Genomic DNA, 6,183 nt, shown 5'->3' on the forward strand with positions numbered 1-6,183 from the left:
AACTCTCAGACTTTCGAAGCCGGCAATTTTCACTTAATATGTTGTAAGCACCTTTCTGTGTCATTAGGAATGTTTCTGAAACATCTTTTTTTTTTTATTTTATTGTGCTTTAAGTAAAAGTTCACAAATCAAGTCAGTCTCTCACATAATAATTTATATACACCTTGCTATATACTCCTAGCTGCTCTCCCTCTAATGAGACAGCACACTCCTTCCCTCTACTCTCTTTTTTCGTGTCCGTTTGGACAGCTTCTGACCCCCTCTGCCCTCTCATCTCCTCTCCAGACAGGAGCTGCCCACATCGTCTCATGTATCTATTTGATCCAAGAAGCTCAGTCTTCACCAATATCATTTTCTATCCCATAGTCCAGTCCAATCCCTGTCTGAAGAGTTGGCTTTGGGAATGGTTCCTTTCTTGGGCTAACAGAAGGTCTGGGGACCATGACGTCCAGGGCCCTTCTAGTCTCAGTCAGACCATTAAGTCTGGTCTTTTTATGAGAATTTGAGGTCTGCATCATACTGCTCTCCTCCGCCCTCAGGGGTTCTCTGTTGTGTTCCCTGTCAGGACAGTCATCGGTTGTAGCCAGGCACCATCTAGTTCTTCTGGTCTCAGGATGATGTAGTCTCTAGTTCATTCGGCCCTTTTTGTATCTTGGGCTCGTAATCGCCTTGTGCCCTTGGTGTTCTTCATTCTCCTTTGATCCAGGTGGGTTGAGACCAACTGATGCATCTTAGATGGCCACTTGCTAGCATTTAAGATGCCAGACACCACTTTCCAAAGTGGGGTATAGAACGTTTTCTTAATAGATTTTATTGTGCCAATTGACTTAGATGTCCCCTGAAACCATGGTCCTCAAACTCCTGCCCCTGCTATACTGACCTTCAAAGCATTCAGTTTATTCAGGAAACTTGTTTGCTTTTGGTTTAGTCCAGTTGTGCTGACCTCTCCTATATTGTGTATTGTCTTTCCCTTCACCTAAAATAGTTCTTATCTACTATCTAATTAGTGAAAACCCCTTTCCCTCCCTCCCCACTCTTGTAACCATCAAAGAATATTTTTTCTGTTTCAACTGTTTTTTGAGTTCTTGTAATAGTGGTCTCATACAATATTTGTCCTTTTGCAACTGACTAATTTCACTCAGCATGCCTTCCAGATTCCTCCATGTTGTGAAATGTTTCACGGATTCATCAATGTTCTTTATTGATGGATAGTATTCCATTGTGTGAATATACCATAATTTATTTATCCATTCATCTGTTGATGGACACCTTGGTTGCTTCCATCTTTTTGCTATTGTAAACAGTGCTGCAATGAACATGGGTGTGCATATATCTGTTCACTAAAAGGCTCTTGTTTCTCTAGGATATATTCCAAGGAGTGGGATTGCTGGATCATATGGTAGTTCTATTTCTAGCTTTTTAAGGAAGCACCAAATCGATTTCCAAAGTGGTTGTACCATTTTACATTCCCACCAGCTGTGAGTAAGTGTTCCAGTCTCTCCACAACCTCTCCAACATTTATTGTTTTGTGTTTTGGATTAATGCCAGCCTTGTTGGAGTGAGATAGAATCTCATTGTAGTTTTGTTTTGCATTTCTCTAATGGCTAATGATCGTGAGCATCTCTTCATGTATCTGTTAGCTACCTGAATGTCTTCTTTAGTGAAGTGCCTGTTCATATCCTTTGTCCATTTTTTAATTGGGTTGTCTTTTTGTAGTAGAGTTTTCGCAATATCATGTAGATTTTGGAGATCAGACACTGATCAAAAATGTCATAGGTAAAAACTTTTTCCCAGTCTGTAGATAATCTTTTTACTCTTTTGGTGAAGTCTTTGGATGAGCATAGGTGTTTGATTTTTAGGAGCTCCCAGTTATCTAGTTTCTCTTCTGCATTGTTAGTAATGTTTTGTATGCTGTTTATGGCATGTATTAGGGCTCCTAGCATTGTCTCTATTTTTTCTTCCATGATCTTTATCGTTTTAGATTTTATATTTAGGTCTTTGATCCATTTTGAGTCAGTTTTTGTGCATGGTGAAACACTTTCAATGGCTGCACAGCCGTCCATTATCTGATGCACAGTAACTTATGTGGGGTCCCAGGGTAGTGCAAACAGTTAAGGTTATATGTCTACTTGGTTGGGCCATGATTCTCTGTGGTTTGGCAGTTATGATGTAGTTTGGCAGTCATATAATGATGTGATCACCTCCATGAGACCTGACATAATGTAATCTCCATGATGGGATCTGCTATGAGCAGCTAATCAGTTGAAAGGGAGTTTCCTTGGGGGTGTGGCATGCATCTAACACATATAGAGAGAGAGAGAGACTTCTGGCAAACTTCCCTGGCTTTTGCTCTGCTCTGGATCCTGCATTCAGCTAGTCACCACCAGAGCTCTAGACCTTTGGACTTGAGCCAGCAGCCTGCAGTCTTACCTGCCCATCTTGGATTCACCAGCCTCTGCAGCCTGTGAGACGGTGGCCTGTTGTCTGATCTGCAGACCCTGGGTTCATCAGCCTCTGCAGCCTCTGTGAGTCCGGAGAAGCCTCCAGCCTGACACCTGACCCAAGGACTTGGGACTTGCCAGCATCTACAACCATGTGAGCCTTTTCCTTGAGATAAATCTCTCCTGCTCTCTCTCTCTACACACACACACACACACACACACACGTGCTTCAATGGTTTCGCTTCTCTTGAGAATCCAGCCTAAAACAGCTGTTAATCAACAGGTTAAAGGTTCAAGTTCACCCAGAGGTGCCTCAGAAGAAAGGTCTGATGATCCACTTCCAACAAATCAGCGACTGAAAATCCTATAGAGCACAGTTCCACCCTAACACACACAGGGTTGCCCTGAGTCAGAGTTGACTCAATGCCAACTAGTTAATTTATTTAACCAGGCCTTGTTTTCAACATGTGCTAAAGTATGATGAACATCCTTATATATACATATTTGGACAAATAATTATTTCCTTAGGCTATATTTCTATATTAGAATTACTGGTACAAAGATTTTTGTTTTGTTCTTAATGTCATTTTCTTTTAAAGCTTTTGATATGCTGTTGTATCAATTTCTATTTGTGATCAGTGTCAGCCTTGTGATTTTCTCTCCCATTCTACTTCATGAATGCAGGGATTTCCATCTTTTCTATTCACTACAATATCCCACACAGGATCTAGAACAGTGCCTGGCACATAGTAGCAGCTCAGTAATATATACTGAATAGATAAGTTAAAATTTCAGACTGCAAGTATTTTATTGACTTACCTCATCCACCTTATCTAAAAAGAGCACATAGAAAGTTGATCCTGAAGTAATAAATAGGCTATAAATATACTGTTGTGTGGATCATAACAAATTATGGATAACATTGCAAAAAATGGAAATTCCAGCACATTTAACTGTGCTCATGTGGAACCTGTACATGGATCAAGAAGCAATTCTTTGAACAGAACAAGGGAATAGTGTGTGGTTTAAAACCGGAAAAGGTACAGAGCAAGGTTGTATCCTTTCACTTTGTTCAATCTGTATACTGAACAAATAATCCGAGAAGCTGGACTATATGAAGAAGAACACAGTATCAGGACTGGAGGAAGACCAACTAACAACCTGTGATATGCAGGTAACACAACCTTGCTTGACGAAAATGAAGACAACTTGAAGCATGTACCAGTGAAAGACACAGTCTTTAGTATGGATTACACCTGAACATAAAATGAAAATTCTCACAACTGGTCTGATAACATCACAATACATGACGATGAGGCAGCAGTCAAGAAATCAAATGACATATTGCACTGGGCAAATCAACTGTAAAAGACCCCTTTAAAATGTTAAAAAGCAAAGATATCACTTTGATGACTACGGTACACCTGACCCAAGCCAAGGTATGTTCAATGACCTCATATGCATGTGAAAGCTGGACAATGAGAATAGATTGAAGTGTAGTGTTGGAGAAAGAGTGAATACGCTGTGGACGACCTGAAGAACAAACAAAGCAGTCTTGGAGGAAGTAGAGCCAGAATGCTCCTAAGAAGTGAGGGCGGTGAGGCTTCTTTGGACACATCATCAGCAAAGACCAAGTGCAGGAAAAGGACGTCATGCTTGGTAAAGTAGAGGGTCAGCAGAAATGAGGGGAACCCTCCATGAGGCGGACGGACATAACAGCTCAACAATGGACTCAAACATACCAACGATTGTAAGGATGGCACAGGACCAAGCACGTTCCATTCTGTTATACATAAGGTTGTCATGAGTCAGAGCCAACTCAATGGCAAAGAGTGAAGAATATTAAGAAGAGGCAGATTAAAAGTCCAAGACCTGAACACTTCAGATTCCAAGTTTACTTCTGGAGTGAAGAGATTCTGGTGGAAGTAAGGAGAGATGAGTCATTTACTGACTCTCCCTAGCTCTGGGGCTTCTTTAGAAGACAATACCTGTTAATTGCCCTCATGATTATATAGCTTCCTTCCTGGGAAGAAAACAGTGAAAACAGAAAGTGATTCCTTTGAATCTTTCTTCTAAGTCAAGGTTAAAACATTTGGAAGATACCGCTAAGACTAAATCATTCGTGTTTTATGGTGGAAACATTCCACATTCAGATTAGCCAGTTCACCCGCATTAGCACTCTTTACCTGTCTGTATCTCATTAGTGGACCTTGAGCCCTAATGTTATTGGGAAAATACAAATCAGATTACGAAGAGGTTCTGATAAAATGCTTCAGTAGCCCATCTTTCTGCTATGCCCACTCACACATGGTAAAATATACACTTTTCTTAGAATAAAACTCCCCAATTCCTTCTATTCTTTCAAGTTAGGTGAGTTTTAGCTTTTGTGAAAACTACACCATGACAAGCACCAACAGGAGGGCAAGATTATGGTGAATGCCTCATTTACGATTCAAGCAGGAGTCCCAGCCTGGCGGCTCATAATTGGGAGAATTAAAGAAGATAAAATATGTAAATCCTGGCAAATAGACTGTGCCAACCTCACTACTTAATTCCCAGGTCATATCAGCCCAGTCAGACTATTAATCAAACTTCAATTAAAAAAGTAGAAATGACTGTCTTTGTCCCCAGTTTGTCTTAAAATTCAAGCAACATCGTTTGCTATCATAGTATAGTCATTAGGTGCTTTAAAAATTATGTAACTGCTGCTGAAGTTATACCCACATCATACTAACATGTTCCCATTGTTCTGGTGAGCCAGTTGATAACAGAAAAGAAACAAGAGTCTTTTAAAATTCCTCTTCAGATACTCTGCTGGAAAACACCTGGTGCATTGATTACCTAAGCTAAGAAATTCTAGATGTTATAGATCAGAAGTCCTCAACCCTGGGAACACATTAGAATCACCTGGTAACAGAAGCCAAACCCACTGCCATCAATTCCAACTCACGGCGACCCCATGTGTTATAGAAAACTGAGCACCATAGGGTTTTTATGGTTGTAATCTTTACAGAAGATTGCCAAGCCTTTCTTCCATGGTGCTGCTGGGTGGGTTCAAACTGCCAACTCTCCAATTAGTAGCCGAGTCCAAGCCATGTGGACCACCAGGGACCTCAGAATCACCTGGTAGCTTTAAAAAATGTCAGTCCCTGTGCCCCAACTTCAGAGAGTCTCATTTAATGGTCTGGGGTAAGGTACGGACCTTGGAACTTTCAAAACTGTCCGAGAGGAGTCTAATATGCCACCAGGTTTGGTGCAGTTAACACACTCAGCCACTAACCAAAAGGTTGGAGGTTTGGGTCCACCCAGAGGTGCCTCGTAAGAAAGCCCAGGCAATCCACTTTGGAAAAATCAGCCGCTGAAAACCCTATAGAGCACAATTCTACTCTGACATACACAGGGTCGCTGTGAGTTGGAATCTACTTGGCGGCACCTGGTACTGGTCTCTCAATGACACTGTAGCTCATCCTCAACTCTTCGGGCCCGATTTCCTCTGCAGGCTCAATCTCTGAGACTGCTTGCCAATTCAAAGGAAGGCAGTGCTCAGCAGGGACCATATTATTCTGAGGTTCACTGAGGTTCAGAATAACAGTGACAATAAAATATTATCCTCTTCCCCACAAGCCCATGCTCTTTCTCCAGCTTTGATCTGAAGATTGCTGTGTTTAGTTTCCCACCTCCTACATGCTCACCAAACCAAACCAAACCCACTGCCATTGAGTCAATTCCGACTCATAGCGAC

This window comes from Elephas maximus, chromosome 13 (genome assembly GCF_024166365.1).
Source record: "Elephas maximus indicus isolate mEleMax1 chromosome 13, mEleMax1 primary haplotype, whole genome shotgun sequence".
NCBI lineage: Eukaryota > Metazoa > Chordata > Mammalia > Proboscidea > Elephantidae > Elephas > Elephas maximus.